This window comes from Hipposideros armiger, unplaced genomic scaffold (assembly GCF_001890085.2).
Source record: "Hipposideros armiger isolate ML-2016 unplaced genomic scaffold, ASM189008v1 scaffold_451, whole genome shotgun sequence".
Taxonomy (NCBI): domain Eukaryota; kingdom Metazoa; phylum Chordata; class Mammalia; order Chiroptera; family Hipposideridae; genus Hipposideros; species Hipposideros armiger.
In genome coordinates, this window is record NW_017731801.1 from 1,459,997 (window position 1) to 1,477,529 (window position 17,533).

Consider the following 17,533-nt stretch of genomic DNA (forward strand, 5'->3'; position numbering starts at 1 on the left):
AGACAGTAAGATGAAAGGCTGAAAGTTTGTGTCAGAATTTCAGGTTTTAGAAGTAGAATAGTCCTAGTTCCATGATCAATCAATACCGCCATTAATGGGCGCCAACTTAGACCAATCTTGACTCATAAATGTGTTCTTTTATCGACTTGACCAATAGAGAGACAAGATCCACTGAGCACTCTATCATCATCCTTTGGGTTCCACCCTCTCCTGAGATCCTTCTTCTATCCTACTCCACAAAACTCCCAAGTCTGCTTATAAGGTCCCCTATCCCAGATTCTATCCCTTTACAGTTGGTTCTTCCAGGAACAGCCAAAAGAGCAGAAAACACAGCAGCTACTCATTTTGGATCTCTTCCTCACATATACGTGGGCATCAAAAATTAGACCGAAGCCCTACTTGGCGCGCTTAGTTTCCATGGCTTTTCTGTCTTTTACATTTGTAACTTCATGTTTAAAACACAGCCTGCTCTGTGATTCCATTCCCCACTGCTTCTCAGAGTGGACAGTAAGTTCTCTGAGCACATGTCTTTTTTTTTTGCCAAAAAAGACACTGAGGAGAATTCAAACCAATTTGGAGAACACAAAATCACAGATCCTGGAATTTCCTGAAATCTTTAAGAGGCTCTTGTTTTAATTGTTTAAGTGTGATGAACTCAAAGGCAAACTGATCTCACTATTCTGTTTTTAAAAAAATAATCAAGTCTCTTATTAGAAGCATCACTTTTAACATATATATGCACAGATGCATATATATGTACATATAATACATATGGTTATTTTTGTTTTATTTTTTACTACAAAATGGGATTTTACAATAACTATCACTTGAGAAAAAGTACACCATGGTGATTAAGAGTGCCAGCTTTGGAGCCATCCTACAAAGGTTTAAACCCTAGTTTTACCACTAAGTATTTGTGTGGCCTTGAAAGTCATTTAGCTTCTCTCTGCTTTATTTTCTCATCTGTCAATTGATACTGTAACATTTGAATGGAGTAATATATACAGCTTAGAATAGTGCCTGGCACATGATAAGCAATATGTTTTAGCAACTATTATTAATTTTCTTGTTCCACTTGCCAAGGGTAATGGACATCTCGCCAGGTGAATAAACATAAAGCAACATTTTTCAAAATGGTATAATATTCCAATTTATTTAACATTCCATAATTTATTCAATGCCCTATTGATAAGTGTTCAGCTATTTCCCCACATTTTAGCTACTAAATGCTGTATTAGTGGATATACAGAGGATGCCAAAAAAATGTATACACATTTTAAGAAAGAAAAAAACTGTATTAAATTAACGCTGATGGTAACCACTTTGAGCACCTCTAGTAATTGCAAAGTCAAACATCACTTGTATTCATCTTTTGTTATTGGTATATACTGAGTATTACAATTTTAATACAGCTTTTTCCTTTCTCAAAATGTGTATACATTTTTTTGGCACCCTGTGTGTGTGTGTGTGTGTGTGTGTGTGTGTGTGTATACATATATATATATGCTTAAAAATTCATTGACCTCATTTCCTTAGGATATCTTCCCCAAATTCAGATTACCAAGTGAAACGTGTGTGCATTTTCAGTTTTGAAAATATTTTCCAATTACATTCTGAAACTGTTACAATAACTCACATAACCAACAGCAGTGTACAAAGTGTCTGTTTTCACTCACACAAAACACATTTGCCACCACTGAATAAAAACAATATTTAAAAATTTTTTACCAATCTGATGGCTGCAAGATGATATCTGGAATTTTATTTGCTTTTCTTTATCTACTAGTGACATTGAACTTCCCTTGATATAGTAATTGCCCATCTGCATTTTACCTTTTATGAGTTTATTGTTTGTATCTTTTGCTAATTATACTACAGTCTATTTCTCATCACTTTGTATTGCTCTTTGATAGCGTGTTTATTAACCCATTGTATGCCACATGCACTGCTGGTATTTTTCTATCTTTCAAGGCTTCCTCATCCATGTTCTAGTGAATGGTCACTCTTTAGACAATAGGTCTGAATAAAAATCTCTGCTGGCTTCTGGGGATTAAAGTATGAACATTCAATAAAAATGCATTAGGAGATATACATATTTCCTATCATAAAATACTTCTAATAATCTCCCTGAAGTGAGACAGTATGACATCAATCTTCATATTTTGCCTTAAAACAAAAACAAAAAAACCCCACCTTTTCCTGAAAAGGGGTATGTGGTTTATTTGCTATCTCACTATGAGCCCCATTTCTCTAGGATAGCCTTGTGTCCCAAAGCGTGTTCTTCTCTGATACACATGAGACTCAGTAAAAAGTTTACACAAATAGCTCTAGGATCCCTCTGGTTTTCAATTAGCTCAGGGCAGGCTTGGTGTATCTTACCTCAAACACTCACTAGATCAAGGATCATGTTGTCTTATGTCTATGTTTTTTGTCTTCCCAATGAAATGGTAAACACGGTTGTCATTTTTCATTTTGCTTTTCAGGAGCCCCGATGTTTTCTTGGATTCAGAACAAGGCTATTTGGCATTTCTCCCTGTGAGTAATGATCTATTTATGGACTTGTTTCTCTGGTACATTTCTCCTGACAGTTCTCAAGACACAGAGAAAGAAAGCATGAAGTTGGGCCAAATGTCTCTTGAGCATGGAAAATGGAATGAGGGAGCAGGAGAGTCACTCAGTCCATCAGTGAATATTAATTGAGTCTCTTCTGTAAAATAGGCTGGTACCCACCTACCGAGATGGTATAATTAGAGGAAAATCAAAAGACTTACCTAAGCTACAATGCTTCCCTCAACAATAAAGATTCATTTCCTCAAGGTTTTTGTAACATTAGCCAAAATCAACAGCCTCAGAAAATGAAACCCATGACAATAACCAAAAGGGGCAAGAAGAAAAGGAAATGGAAGGGCTGCTCAAAGATAGGAGGGCGTTTGAGGCCAACTACAATCACAGATGTATCTGGAGACAGAATTCACCGATAGTACGACCGTTATAAACATACATACATTTCTAAAGCACAAATACTGAGCATCAAATGGTGAGGAAGTCACATGGTTCAGACCTGAGTGTGGATTCATGCTGGCTACAATCTAAAATGGGGGTAAAAGAATGAAAGGAGAGAGAAACTGAAATGATACGGTTGTAAGACTATAATGGTCACTGCTTGGGCTGATGAAGGAAAGGGTGGCGTGTTCCTGGTACCAACCACAGAATGGATACCATGGTGAGGCAGAGCAGGGATGGAAGACAAATGTCCACACACTGGCTGAAAGATGGGTGCATGGACCCAGGGCTCAGATACGTACTTAATGTTCTCCTTGTGACTGCATTTCTCAAAGAGAAGATGAAATCATTAGGTGGGGTCCTACTCTGTAACTTATTCTTATTAATAGGCCTGGGGAGTAAGGGAAACAGCCTCCAAATAGGAACATGAGAGTTGGTGATAGCCGACGAGGAATATTTCAAGGACTCCAGAGAAGGAGCAAACCCCTTCATCTAAAACTCTAGACATGGTTAAAAGGACTGGGTGCATGTATGTGGGGAGAGGAGAGTCTCAAGAGGGAAAACATGACTCAAAAAACTATGAATGATTCTGCAGGGGAAGGAAAGGTGAGTTATCTAGAGAGACCAATGCCACTACATAAGACTGGGTTTCAATAAGCTCCGCTTGAAAGACGGAAAGGGACACACAACCAAGACAAATACATGAAAATAATTATAAGGTTGGTAAGAACAGTCACAGCAAGAATAAAGTAAAGGAAATAAGGATTGATAAAAAATTGAGAGAGGAAAAGGGGGATTTATTGGCTCTGGTAAGTATAAGAGAAACGACAAATCAGGGCAGATGATGGAAAAGAAACATGGAGCTTCGTAATTTTCCTGTTGCCTGGGGTGGAAGTACGGACTTCAAAATCGTGGGGGAGGGGTAGGAGTCAGGCATTAGGAGTCAGCAGCAAGGGCTCTCTTAAACGGGCAAGAAGGCGGATAAAAAGAAATGCAAGGGAAAGGTAGCTCAGAGTAAGAGCAGAAGACTGGGAAAATGTCAAAGGAGAAGCTATCCTGCCTGAAGTCCACAGGGAGCAACTGATAAATAAGGTGAAGTTTGTGGTTAGCAGGTCCTCGATGTGGTGCGTTTATACACACAAACATGCTTAAGAACATATATGTTGGATTTTGTAGGAGTAAACCCGTGTTGGTTAGTAAATACGAATTTCTGAATGTTGGAAGAGGTTATGACTCTTTGTTAATTTTTGACATGTCTGTATCTCAAAGGTGTTATCGATATTTTGTTCGAAAGGAAAGGAGAAAGCAACTGACATATGTTGAGAATGGACAACGTGCCAGGAGATTTACAGACAACACAGGCACTCCTTACAATAATCATATGAGGTAGGTATTATTAGCCCACATTTAGATGAGGCAATTGAACATCAGGGAGGTTAAATATCTTGCCCATGTCAAAGCTAGTAAAGCAGAACTGAAAATGTTCTGTTGAACTCCAGGGCCAACACTCTTCTCATTATTCTATATCTCTGGGGCAGTACAAGGATATCTCAAGCTCTTTAAGCATCAGGTGGCTTCATCACTTACCACCTACACAGCTTGGGGGCAAGCCTCTTATCTGACCCTGTCTTGCTCCAATATGTTTCTTAAGGGCAATCATTTGGAATCTCTAATCCAGCTCATTTTTGGCTCATCCTCTCCTATCCATGGCCCAACTAAGTCACTCCATTTGGCTTCTAGCTTCCAACTCTTAGATGCTCAGGGAAATTCATTTGTGACTCTTTCAGTTCACTGACTCATTCACTTCCTCTTCCATTTATTCACCCATTCGACAAGTATTTACTGCAGACACAAATATGTCTCATAATAAAAGAAAAAGAATGTGTTTAGTTTCAACTGTTGCCTGTCATTAAGACCTCCATTGGCCCATCCAGGTTTTGCTTATTCACCCAGTTGAATTTTCCTTGTGATTTTCATCAAAATGGTTTTGGTTTCTCCAACTCTACAGAGGTAAAGGGCACAGGACTCTTACTTTGTTATTGAGTTTGATGCTTTCAAGCCATACGGCCCTATCTGGCAGGCCTTGCTCCTTCTATTATGTGAAATGAGTAGCTGATGCTTTCTGGATCAGCTCAGGCACCTCCTCCCTTTGACCTCTTCATTTTCCTCTTCTGCAAGCAGGACCCCCCCGCCCCCCTACCCACCTAGAGCTTTAAAATCAAGGCTGAGAACCTTCTCATCGCCTTCGGGTAATCTCAGACACACTTCATATTAAAACGGGAACATAGTACAGTAAAACCTTGGATTGCGAGTAACTTGCTTTGCAACTGTTCTGCAAGATGAGCAAACATTTCTAATACATTTTAACGTGCTAAACGAGTGATGTCTTACCATACGAGTAGTTTGTTTCCGGAATTAATTATGCTCACAAACCAAGGTATTACTGTAACCATGAAACTTAATAGCTTTAGGTAGGTAATTTGGGGCAAACTAGGTAAAGTGGTTCCCTGTATGAATGCCAAGCATGTGCTCTGTTTATCACAGAACACCTCCAAGTCATATCAAAGAGAAACACATCTGATCCGAGGGTGACTTATATCTTCAGCCAGCACACACATTTCCATCTGATTCATACTACATGCTTTGGTTTGCAATTGCCAAATGAACAGTAAAAATTTGAGCCTCACATTCCTGGAAGAGGTATTTTTATCTCCCTTCATTTTCTATAAAACGATGGCCCTGAATTAGTAATCATGTTTTCATAAATGGGCCCTTTTGCAGAATTTTGGAGTTTACCCTCTCATACATTATCTTAGAACAATTCTTTATGAGTTACCCTAGTCCTCACTATACAAATGAAGCAATTAAATCTAGGGAGGCTGAGAAAACTCTCAGGTCACACAGTAAGTGATGTAGTCAAGGTTCCAACTCAGCTCTTTTGTTTGAAATCTCATATTTTCTACTACACTCCACCATTTCCAAATGATCTTAATATTCTCTTTCAGGGGTTGGGGGTAGGTGTGGGCTGCAAAGTTGTCTGGGGAAGGTAGTGGGTCATGCATTAAGGATTAGGAGCCAGGGCTGTCTAAGATTGGCAAGAGCGTAGACAAAGCAAGTGCAGGGGAAAGGGAGGCCTGGAGAAAAGGGATAGAAGGCTGGAAAAATGTCGGAGAGGAAACTACCCCGGGGCGAAGTCCACAGGGAACAATTGTTAAGGGGAAGTTTGTGTTTCATCTCCTATGAGAATGGACTGGTGATTCTTTTTCATTCACATTTTAACAATTTTCAAATCACTTTCATTTATAAAATATTACCAGGGAATTATAATTTAACAAAACTTCCTTTTGGTCAAAAGTATAATCATTAAGTTACAGCCATTTTTAAACCCATATTAAGAAATAATTCAGAATTGCTTTTGAAAAAAAAGAAAAGTTCTCAAGTTTCTTCCTGTAGTTCTAGATGTTCAGAAGCAGGTTTACTTGAAAGCCGAATTTACCTTAAAAGTTACTTACCATTATTTTTAGGACGTGTGTGTGTGTGTGTGTGTGTGTGTGTGTGTGTGTGTGTGTGTGGGGGGGGGGGGGGTGTGTCTAGTACCTGGGAGAGAAAAATGAGGAAAACTCTCATGGGTAGATATTTCTCTTTGTTACTAAAGGATGTGGTAGACCAGAAAAATTCCTTGACAGAAAGTATCCTTGGGCTGGTCCCTACATGCTTTCTGGAGGAACAAGAGGAAATATGCAACAGTATGTATGTATACACACACACACACACACACACACACCCTAGGTAAACTGCCAGTACAACCAAGAAAAATGAGACCTAAAGCATATATTTAACCAATAGTGATTAGTAATGTCTTCATGTTTGAGAAAGGCGTACATTTTCATCAATTCCAAGCATTCCATAAAAGTACAATAATGCAGAGACAGAGGCCTGAGATTCATTCTTTAAATCAAAGCTTTGCCGTATTAATCAAACCCCTCCATTTCCCCACCGCTTGCTATGCTTCTGAATTCTGTGGTTCACGGGTCAGCAGTGATTAAAGGTGATATTCTGACAAAGACCTGACAAATTTGTGGGGTTACCAAGATAATGAATTGTATTTTCAGTTTCTTGGTTTAAATCTTAATTTTAGAGGAAAAAAAAAGGAGGTTAAAATGTTATGGAAGAAAATGTGACAACCCAGTATTTTAAAGCTTGACATCTAAGTGGTTCTGAGGGTTCTATCAGCTATATGTCACGTGTATATCGTAAATAATGAATAATAGTTGCTACAATTTCCTTAGTCCTTTCAACTGTATGTTAAGGCAAGTAATGTATTTATTCCTTATGAAACCTCTGTTGAGGGGAGGTGTGCTTTTATTATCTCCATCTCACAGGTGAGAGATCTGCGATTTAGAAGACTCAGGGATTGGCCTGACATCACAATGTCAGTGAATTGGGACTGGAACCCAGCTCCATCTGACTCCACAGCCCAAGCTCTTAAGACACCACATGATCCTGCCTCCATCCCAGGGAAAGATAATTAGAGTATTTAAGAATGAGAGTTTTACTTATGCTCCCTCACAGAGAAAAGCCATCAGTTAATATAAAGAAGAGTTCATGCCTTGATTCAAGTTGGCAGGGAAAATGCATTTAATTTGGAACTCATTCCTTCAGGTTCAACATGGCAAGAAGCGAAACTACAAAACAAACCTCTGCTAATATGTTCATAGAACACCCTGCCTAGGTAACGTGGGCACCATCTCATCTCGACATTATGGTCAGGCTGATGCCTAACTTCAAAGTGTCGCTCAAGTTGGAGATTATCGAGCCAGGGAGGAGGAGGAGGTGGAGACTGCACAGACGTTAGATGGGCGGGGAGGGGTATGAGGAAGCCGTTTCTGGAGCAGCTTGTGGGTGACAATATTTACGTAAAGCACGAGTTTCAATGTGCTTGGGATGCATTGCTCAAACTAGCATTCATTAGGAAGTGAGTTCCCTAGTTCCCTCGTCCAGATGGGAGGGCTGTTTTGCAGTCAGGTATAATGGAATCGGCACTGACTGAATAATAGGTTGAAACTCAGCCTGTCATCTCAGCCTTTACAATCACTGGCTGTGGGAACCTGGACATGCTGCTTAATCTCGATGGACCTCAATTCTTATCTGGAAAAATAAGACAATTCGAATAGATGATCCCTTCCAGCAATTCTGTGAATCAAGGAGAATTACAGCCATTGCCATTCATTAAGTTCAAATTAAATCCCCGTGTTACTTGATCTCTTGCTAGAAAGTGACCTCCTGAAAAGCACATGGCATAACAGGTGGCTCCTAGAAGGAGCTCAGGAAATATTTGCTCATTGACGGTATCTACTAAACGTACATGAGGGCAGATGGCCCCAGGACCCTAGGATATGTCAGCTGAGCTCTATTTTAGGACAAAAAGTAGCATTCACCCTTCTCATACAACAGTAATATTCACCAAATGCGTATTAATCTAAAGAAATTGCTTTCATTTGAAATTGTAACTAAAAGTAAATGGTAAAATTACTTATGTAAAGTAAATGTTAATGGACCAAAAATGTTGGAGGAACGGACACCAAACAATTGAGGGTCGTTTTCTGGAAAAGAAGTCGCAGCAGAAATATGACTGATTTTTACTTTCTACGCTATGCACTTCATTATATCTAAATGTTGTAGTATATATATAATTGGTTTCATTAGTTCTCTGATTGCTGACATACTCTAATTGTGCCAAACTATCCTGGCCAGGAACTGTTTGTGGCACATGTTACACGTCAGCCCACTAAACCCAAAAGATTTTCTTAAACCGAGAGATATTGCCTAGCTTTTACACTGCAAAAAAACACAGAGAGATAATGTTTTTTCCAGTTTATACAAGTGTGAATGAAAAGGCCTTACTTGTTCCCCTCCCCCCCCGCCCCCGCAGTTTCTGTGACCCTCAGGAGAGAAGGCTGCAGGCTGATTATTAGAGCATTTGAGTGTGTGGGATTGCCTGGAAGCGATAGCCAGCAGAGGCTGGAAGATGGGAATAATGATAGAGCGTGCTCAGATGGTAGAGCTCTGACCTAAACAGCATTCCTCTCAACTAGATTTTATTTCTTGTTAATGATATCTGATTTCACTTGATTATGGATTTTATTGAATTTCAAATGTTAGGGTGGGGTGGGGGGGTCACTGCTCCATGCTATTCATCAGAAACGTCAATAAAAAGAGCGCCCCAGGAACCCTTGACCATCAGCCATGCAAATACATTACTCCTCATTGTGACGGATTTGCTCCAGTAATTATTATCACCCTTTCTTCAGTCTGTGTCTGGGAATAGTTCTAAAACACTTGATGCCATAATGCCCAAAGAACAGTCCCTTTCTCACATAATGGAGGCAATGTGAAATATGTGCATTCGTGTTGTGTAAAAATTTATGACATTCACACAAAGAGGGGCATTCATTTCCTATGTGTATGCATCTCTGCTTTCTGTTGTTATTGACGAATGGGAGGAGATAAGATGCAACACAGGAGGAGAAAATCATGGCAGGGAGGGGAGCTGACTGCTGACTCCCCATCCTGCAAATGCAGACAAGCCACTGAAGCCCTGCACCTAAGGCTTTGATGATGGTGGAAGGGAATGGGGTGATCTGTCACCTGGAACCTGAGAATCAGAAGAATGAAGCGGCATGAGCACAGGCTTTCAACTCAGACCTGGGTTTGAGTCCAGCTCTAGCTTTGAGAGCTTGGGTAAGCTAACTCACCCTTCTGAGACGTAGTTTGCTCAGCTGTCAAATGTAGATATTAATACCTCTTCCTGCATGCTGCAGAAATTAATGAAAGGATATGTGTCAAGTCCCTTCTATGCTTGACAGTTGCCCTGGATGGTACTTAGTACATACCACTCAGAATTTCCTTCCTTTATCTCTTTCTCTCCTTTCCATTAATGCTTCTTTTCCTCCCTTTCCTATTTTTTTTACTAAGTTTTGTTTTTTAATCTTCTGACCTAAGTCTTCAAAATAGGTCAGTAGTGCCATAAGCCAAGACCAGCCACATTGATGGGTAGAATAATTTCCTCCTCTTTCCATCTTGGATATTCAACAAACTAAAAAATATAGACATATATAAACAACATACATAAAGTTATAAATGAAGACTATCTCTACTTTGTCCTTTAGCCGTGAGATAAATATTTATATAGCTAGGTAATAGGTAGATCGAGCTTTTATTCAGCTTTTAATTTTTTTCCTTTTGGCCTTGCTTTTATACTGTGAACATAATGTTTACTAGTTAGCAGATCAGCCAGGTCGTGAAATGTTTATTAACAGCTCCTACGACCATGTTGAACAGTGTTTTCTTTGATATTTTCAGTTAGAGCCCATGCCATGCACATGGAACTGCAGTCTGACACCAGTGTTGGAAGACGAGGAAGTATCCTCCCTCCTACCTTGTGGAAAGAGCAGAGCTGGGACTAGCCTGAGGACAGTGAGGCACTTGCATCGGGCACAAAATTTAAAAGGATGTAAAAAACTCAGTAATTAAGAGAAACGATATTTTGATTCAATATTTTAAAAAAATAAAAATTAATGCACAAAATCCATGATGAATAAAATGGCAAAATTTTGACTCAAGGTCGGAGCCAACCCTGTACTTGCATGACCCCGCCTCCCGCAGCTCCCCCGGATCCAGGCCCTGTGTAGACTCTGCATCTGAAATCAGGAACTGGGGTGCTGGTCCCAGCTAGCTCTCACACTATTTAGTTACGTGACCTGAGACAAGTCACTGAGCCTCCCTGGTTCTCAGTCTACTCGTCTTGTTTTACTTGGAAGACTGATTATAAAACTTGCAGTGAAACTTGGAACTTGAAAATGGTATGATTTTCTATAACATGAAGCTACATTACAGGGGCATCAGCATAGATTCAGAAGAACAAGATTCATTCACTCAGTCATTCATTCCAAAATGTCTGCTGAGCGATGACTATGTGACATGCACTATGTGAGGTGCTGAAAATACGAAGCGGAGGACTACAGAAACACATACAACAGAAAATCAACCCTAGGGCGAAAAGGTCAGGACAACTTTCCCTAGGAAGTGACTTTGACCTAAAGGACTAAAGGAGTTAGGCCAGGGGAAGGCAAGGACGGAATTCCAGAAAGAGAGAATAGCATGGCCCAAGACCTGAAAGGTAAAAAAGAAAAGTCTCAGTTGGGGAACAATAATAAATTTAGTATAGCTGAAACATATAAATCAGATGCATGAAACAAACAAACAAAAATCAATCTTTGATTACATAACAATAATATAAATATTTGGCAGCATGTAATGCAAAGAGCACTGGGTTATGGTCAGACCTGGGTTCCAGCCACTGCCCTGTTGCCAACCCGATGGGGCTTCCTATCCACTGGGAATCTATTTTTGAACACACTGTAAACTTTTCCATGAAGAAAGGCGGCTTTTAATTCCCCAAGAATGTTGCAAACCTCACATCTGAGATATTTAGTTTACATCCCTTAGTAACAAAGAGGCACTGTAATTAATACATGTAGTCTCATCTCTGAAAACAATTGACTAACTAGCTAAGTAGCTGTGCGCTATGGTCCTGAACCTGAAGAATGTGAGGACCAGTTTAAAGACAAGCAAGCTTTCACCTTCCCCAGGCAGGTGTAAGGAGGGACCTAGGCAAATGTTTTGGGCAGACGCACACAGCATGTGTCTCCGCCACCTAGTTATTTATAACTAACCCAAATAATTTTTAAACCAACGTCAAAGCATACAATCCTGAGCATGAAATCAAAGCTCTATGATTTTAACCTCATAGTTGTCACACAGAACACCTACTATTTATTGAGCACTTACTCTATGCCAAGCTTTACAAATATTAACTCCTCTAACCCTCACAATTCTAGGTGATGGGTTAAGATGGTTATCTCCATCTTAAGAGCAGGAGTCATTTGAAGCACAGAGAAGTCAACTGTGTGCCCAAAGTCACACAGTTGAAAACTAGCACAGCCAAAATTCAAATACAGCCTGTCTAAGTCCAGAGTCTGTCTCTCGGCCACTGTGCTACATAAACAAGGTTCATCATCCTGCATGTCCAAGTGACACCCTTAGAATACGGCATTCCAAGGCTCCTTAAGTTTCTAGGACACTCAAGGATCTGAATTCACTGGGCTTCAGTAAGCAGCTCCCCCACTTGGTTATGGGGGAGAAGAGCACGCCCCACACCTGCCACAAATCCATCTTCCCATGCTCTTGAAAAGAGGCGTCCTTCCTCCGGTCTCCTCTCCCGTGCTCTTTCTCCCCACACCTTTTGTTCTCTTTAGGCCCCAGCTCCTTCCATCTGTTCCCCCCTGATAAACACTGCCTTTGAGGCTCACTGCACCTTCTCCCTACGGCCCCATAACTCTTGCCCCCACCAGACTTCATCCATGACTGATAGGTCCGCCTCGCCCGGATTTCCTCACCTCCCAGTCCCCACGGAACTCCCTGATTTACGGCTCCTGAGCATGCTGTTGTGCTAAAATTGCTTTCTTAATGGTCACCAGTGAACTCCTTTTCATTGTCCTTTTTCAGTTCCTTAGTTTCAAGCTTTTCAACATCTCTGCACTTAAAATCATCCTGGTGATTCATGCCTCTCATGAGGGGAGACTGTTTGTAGGGTTATTAAAATGGCCTTGGAGGCCTGATCCTGCTATTACTGGCTTGGTAACTGGACAAGCTATTGGAATCTTTCTGTCTCAGGTGCCTCAGCTGGAGAAGGGAGCTTGGGGGAGGAGGGGGCAAGGGGCATGCAGGTGCTCACACGAGGCCTGACACACAGGTCGGATTGCTTCTGTGAAGTCTGACCACTGCAGCTCATGATTCTCTTAGGCTTTCGCTTTCATACCAGTTCTTCCCCATATCGTTTGAGTATTTCTACGGTACTTGTTGCTCTCCCTAATCCTTAAATTTTGCTGACTGCTGGGAACTAGTCTTTGGCTGCTCTCTCCACCCTCTCCCTTGCGTTTACTATGAAATCACTACACACTGGGGTCTGTACTGTGTGCCTTCCAAGATGTTCCAGCATCACCCCAAAATTAATTTCCACAAACAGCATTGAGACTTCCACTTTTCTGAGCTACCTTCCCTCCCCCATTCCTCTGCCATCATCCATCGGGCTACAAGAGGTCAAACCCAAAGTGCTATCTTTGACACTCCGCCTTCATCCCCTGCAGTCAGCCTGAAAACAAATTCTCGTGTATTTATCCATTCTGACATCTCTTATTGGAATTTCAAGATTGAAATGCAATATACTCGGGTTTAGTTCAGTAAGGCAGCCACTTCCTAGGGCTGCATGGTTGATGACTGGAACACGGGTGGATTGGCCCTCATCCCAGGAGCCAAGGGGTCATGAGCTCTTTAAATGAGACCCTGTGGCTTACAAACTCCCTGGCCCAAGGTTATCTTACAAGTGTGAGCAAAGTACATGAAAAAGGAGATTATGACAAGGGGTAAAGGAAAGGGGACTCACAGTGGCTGCCAGCCTACCACGAATCAGGAATTGTGCTAAGTGCTTCTGCTTCCTAGATGGGCCAACGATATAATATTTTAAATATAAAAAATGTGATGTCACAATGCTGCTTTCTTATTGGTGCTTCATCGGACAGTCCGTTATAGAGGTAGTCTCCCTGGATCATTTTGTCACTGACCTCCCAAAGATCGATCACCTTGGAAAAATGGAAGTCGTGAGTTAGCTTCCACTGTTCTTAGGCAGGATTCATCCCTTCATGCCTGAATTTCTCATGCACTGATGTAATCATTCATTTAACAAATATTTATTGAGTCCCTACTCTATACTATGCTTATGATGAATGCGGAAGCTGCAGCTGTGAATACCGTTCCCTCAATACAGGAACGTGAGCTACACAAGTGCATGCAAGGGGAGTAGGAGGTAGTACGGGAGCACACAGAAGAAGACCCTTTAGATTAAAACGACTTTCTTTTCTTACTTGTCTCCCTGCTATAATTCCTCCTCTCCAGCCCTACTGCCACCATCCTCATCATTTCACACCTATATTTCCACAATAAACTCCTTGCCTACAGTCTCACTACCTCCAATCCCTCCTCCACACTGGTCACAACCTTCTTTCTCTAATGCAAATCTGAATATGTCTCAGACTTGCCCACCCTTCAAACTCTCTCAGGGCCTTCCCGATAAAACTGAAGCTCTTTTGCTTGGCATATTTCCATTCACACTTGATCTCTGCTTATCCCCCTGGCCCGATGGTTGGTACACCATGGGGCTGAAATCCACATCTCTTGCTGCAGCCACACAGAGCTGCTTCCAGCTCTCATAGAGTTTTTCCTGTCTGGAAAGCCCTTCTCTTCTCCTTGTTCTTCGAGACCCAGCTCATCTCAACCTCCCTAAGAAACCTTCTTGATCTTCTTACCCTCCTTCAGGTGGCTGCCCTCCCTTTGTGCTTCCGTTGTATCCTGGGCATATCTGTATCCAAACATGCTAAGACATTAGTTGTTAATTCGAGTCCCCCAGTTGTTGTTCATCTCTGTATCCACACTCCAGCACCACATGCTCTAGCCACATGGGATGGCTTCTAGTTACTCTAACATTACTCATCAGACACTCTCACAAATTTCCTCTGCCTGGAATGGCCTTTCTATTCTTCCCTACCTGGTAAAAGACTATTCATTTTTAAAAAATATCTTAAAGACCAACTGCTCAAATTCCCCAGGGAAAGAAAAAATCACGTTTGTACTATTGGCACTTGATTTGCCCTACAGTTGTAACAGATAATCAGATTGCATCATAGTTAGCTTAATACTATATTATGTTTCCCCCTCCTAGGAAGCGGGGACTTTTTTTTTTCTTTGTTTTGTTTCTTTTCTCTCCAGCCTCCAGCACATAATAAGTGCTGAGGTGTGTTTTCTGAGTGCTGAGAAAATCCAGGAGCTGGGATGGAGTGTATAGCATACAAGTATATGTTAAGAGCTTGTAGTAAAGTACAAAGCTATCTTACTCTAACTATTTCATGTGTGTTAATCCTGTATTCACAACTAGATCATAAACACTTTGACGGTCAGAACTATATTATACATTTTTATATGACCTCCAATGTTAAATATGGGATAGGTGGTCAATAAATACTTATAAATACAATTGGAATATAATCGAATGAATTGAACTTGTAGATGTAGGTACAGGAAATAGATCATAAAGAGAAAATAGAACTCTAGTACAAGGCAAAAAATAATTTTAATCGTTTCATGCCAAGTATGGCAAAAAAATGATGAGAATGTTCACCATGATAATTATATTTAAACCCCTTCTATGCCAATTTCAACTTGAAAATATTTCTGGAAAGGTCTTTACTTCACTAGTTGTTTAAAACATTTTTTTAAATTTCAGATTTCTATCTTACTGAATGCTCTCTAAAAATCATAAAAGCGAAGCTGTTTGAATAATATGCATCACTTTCCCAATCCCCCCCCCCTTCATTTTTCTCCCTTTCTCAAAAACTTCTTCACCTTTGGCTATGTTGACTTATGAGTCAAGGTCTCTTTCATCTGTGAACTATTTCAGTTATCTTCACATATATCATGCTTTCTCCCACTTCAAAAAAGTTACAAAATATTAAAAATAAAAATTAATAAAGGTCCCCAGAGCAGCAGCGAGATGGCCTCCACCTGACATCTTAAAGTTAAGAGAATGCCCTCTGACAGCCCATAGTTCCAAGTACTGGACTGAGCTTGTAATGTCTTCTTCTGTCAGCATCAGCTTGGCTTCCAGGTTCCCCACCCACCTCGCTCACAAATCCAAGGCTCCTGAGGTATAGAAGAGCCAAAAATATACCTGTCTGCCTATCCCACCTTCCAGGTGGAAACATCAAGATGGAGAAACTTTTACACGTGGCACTTTCTACACTTAAAGAACAAATTTGGGGTTGTGCTAAAGGTTAACTCGGGAATAATCAAGTGTTTTATACTCCACGTGTGACATTCCACAAATCTCCAAAATAGTGTCCCACGGATGAATAAAAGTAACAACCACAGCAGAAGTAGGAGGAAAAGGACATGAATTCCATGAAGGCTGCAGGGTACCTTGCCTCACACTGGATGTCTTCTTGCCTTAATTGTCCTCTAGTCACTCCTCTCCTAAATGGCCATCATCTGTCCCTCTCGTAGTCGCCTTTGTCCCAGCCCTGGACGCCCCACACGCTGACACAGCCTCTGCTGCTTCAAAGAGCCGTTAGATTTGAGGCTATTTCCAGGTGCACTCTGAGACCCCGCCCCAATGGTGCTGGCATTTTAGGGAATCCTTTTCTCGAGACCTCTTCCGTGGGACCAAAAAGATATTCAGGACGGCGCCTGTCCACCAGCTAGATATCAGGCTGCAGAGAAGCTTTCCCACGAAAGAGGTTAAAAGGGAAAACGATATCCCCACAAAGAAAAATAACCCAGAATCCTTCACATATTCTACACGTGTGTCATAAAACCCCCGGGCAAAAATAAAGCCTCAGCTTCCCCAGGCTGCAGCCGCTGCCACAGCGGCCCCAGCCCAGCTCCAGGGCTTCCGCCTCGGTGTACGTGAAGACAGCACCTTCCCGGGGGAGGAGAGATGCCCGCGCCCAGCGTTTCTAGGAGGTGATTATGGCAAGCCTTTCAGTAACTCATCATTCATCCCCTCACTGACCCGAGCCTCACCCCGGCGCCTCCGGCACTGGCGCTGAATGAGAAAGCCAAAGGCTGCCCCTCCAATTCTCCAGGTGACCGCCCCCCGCCCCCACCCCCACTACGATGCGCTTTGGGTGCGGAGTTGGGGTTGGAAAGGATGACAGGTGCCCAACCTGAGGGAAAATCAAAGGCCACGCTTACAGCTAGGGGGGAGAAACCCCAACCCCCGCCAGGGCGGGAGTACTTGGCACCAGCTACCTGCAGGGCGCCCCCGCCCGCACGCCGGCTCCCGTCGCAGCCCGGAATGCAGCCAGGAGGGTGGAACGGGACGGAGGGAGCCTCCACGCCCCCTTTGTCTCCACGTTTCCCAAATGACAGGGGAGGAAAGTTTACAGGCAGGGGTGCTGTAGCTTTCTGCTGGGTCAGTCTGACACCTCTCAGAAGGCGACCCTCCCTGGGATCTCCCTCTTCGCCTGCACAGACCACGCGCCGCCTTCCTCTGCACCTTAAAACATGCAAGCCGGGCTCGGGCCACCTGCGCCGCCGCGTCCCGCTGGGAATCGGCCCCCTGCAGTCCCGGCGTCCTGCAGCGGCCCCGCGGCTGCAGGCGCCCTACTCACCTCTGGTGGCGGGAGCGTCCTCCCGTGCGCCCTACTGGGCCGTCCGGCTCCCGGGAGCGAGGTGCATTCAGGCAGCAGCCGGAGACACGCTCCCCGGACTCTGCTGCATTCCGCCTGCGTGGGAGAGCAAGCCCGCCAGCGCGCGGCGCGGGCGTGGACGAGTGTGTGTTTGTGCGTGTGTGTGCGCGCGCGAGTATGTGTGTGAGTGTGTCCGCGCGTGCGTGGGGCGAGGGTGAGCGAGATCACAG

General features: G+C 42.5%; 1 protein-coding gene across 2 annotated transcripts in view; it reads right to left on the minus strand.

Moving 5' to 3' along the window:
• The window catches only part of PLPPR1 (phospholipid phosphatase related 1), a 238,141-nt gene extending 220,625 nt beyond the window's left edge, over positions 1-17,516 (minus strand). For both annotated transcript variants that reach the window (XM_019665754.1, XM_019665755.1), the window contains exon 1: positions 17,286-17,516. The gene's annotated coding sequence lies outside the window, so the exon portion shown is untranslated. The remainder of the gene's footprint in view (positions 1-17,285) is intronic.
• Positions 17,517-17,533: the final 17 nt, after the last annotated feature.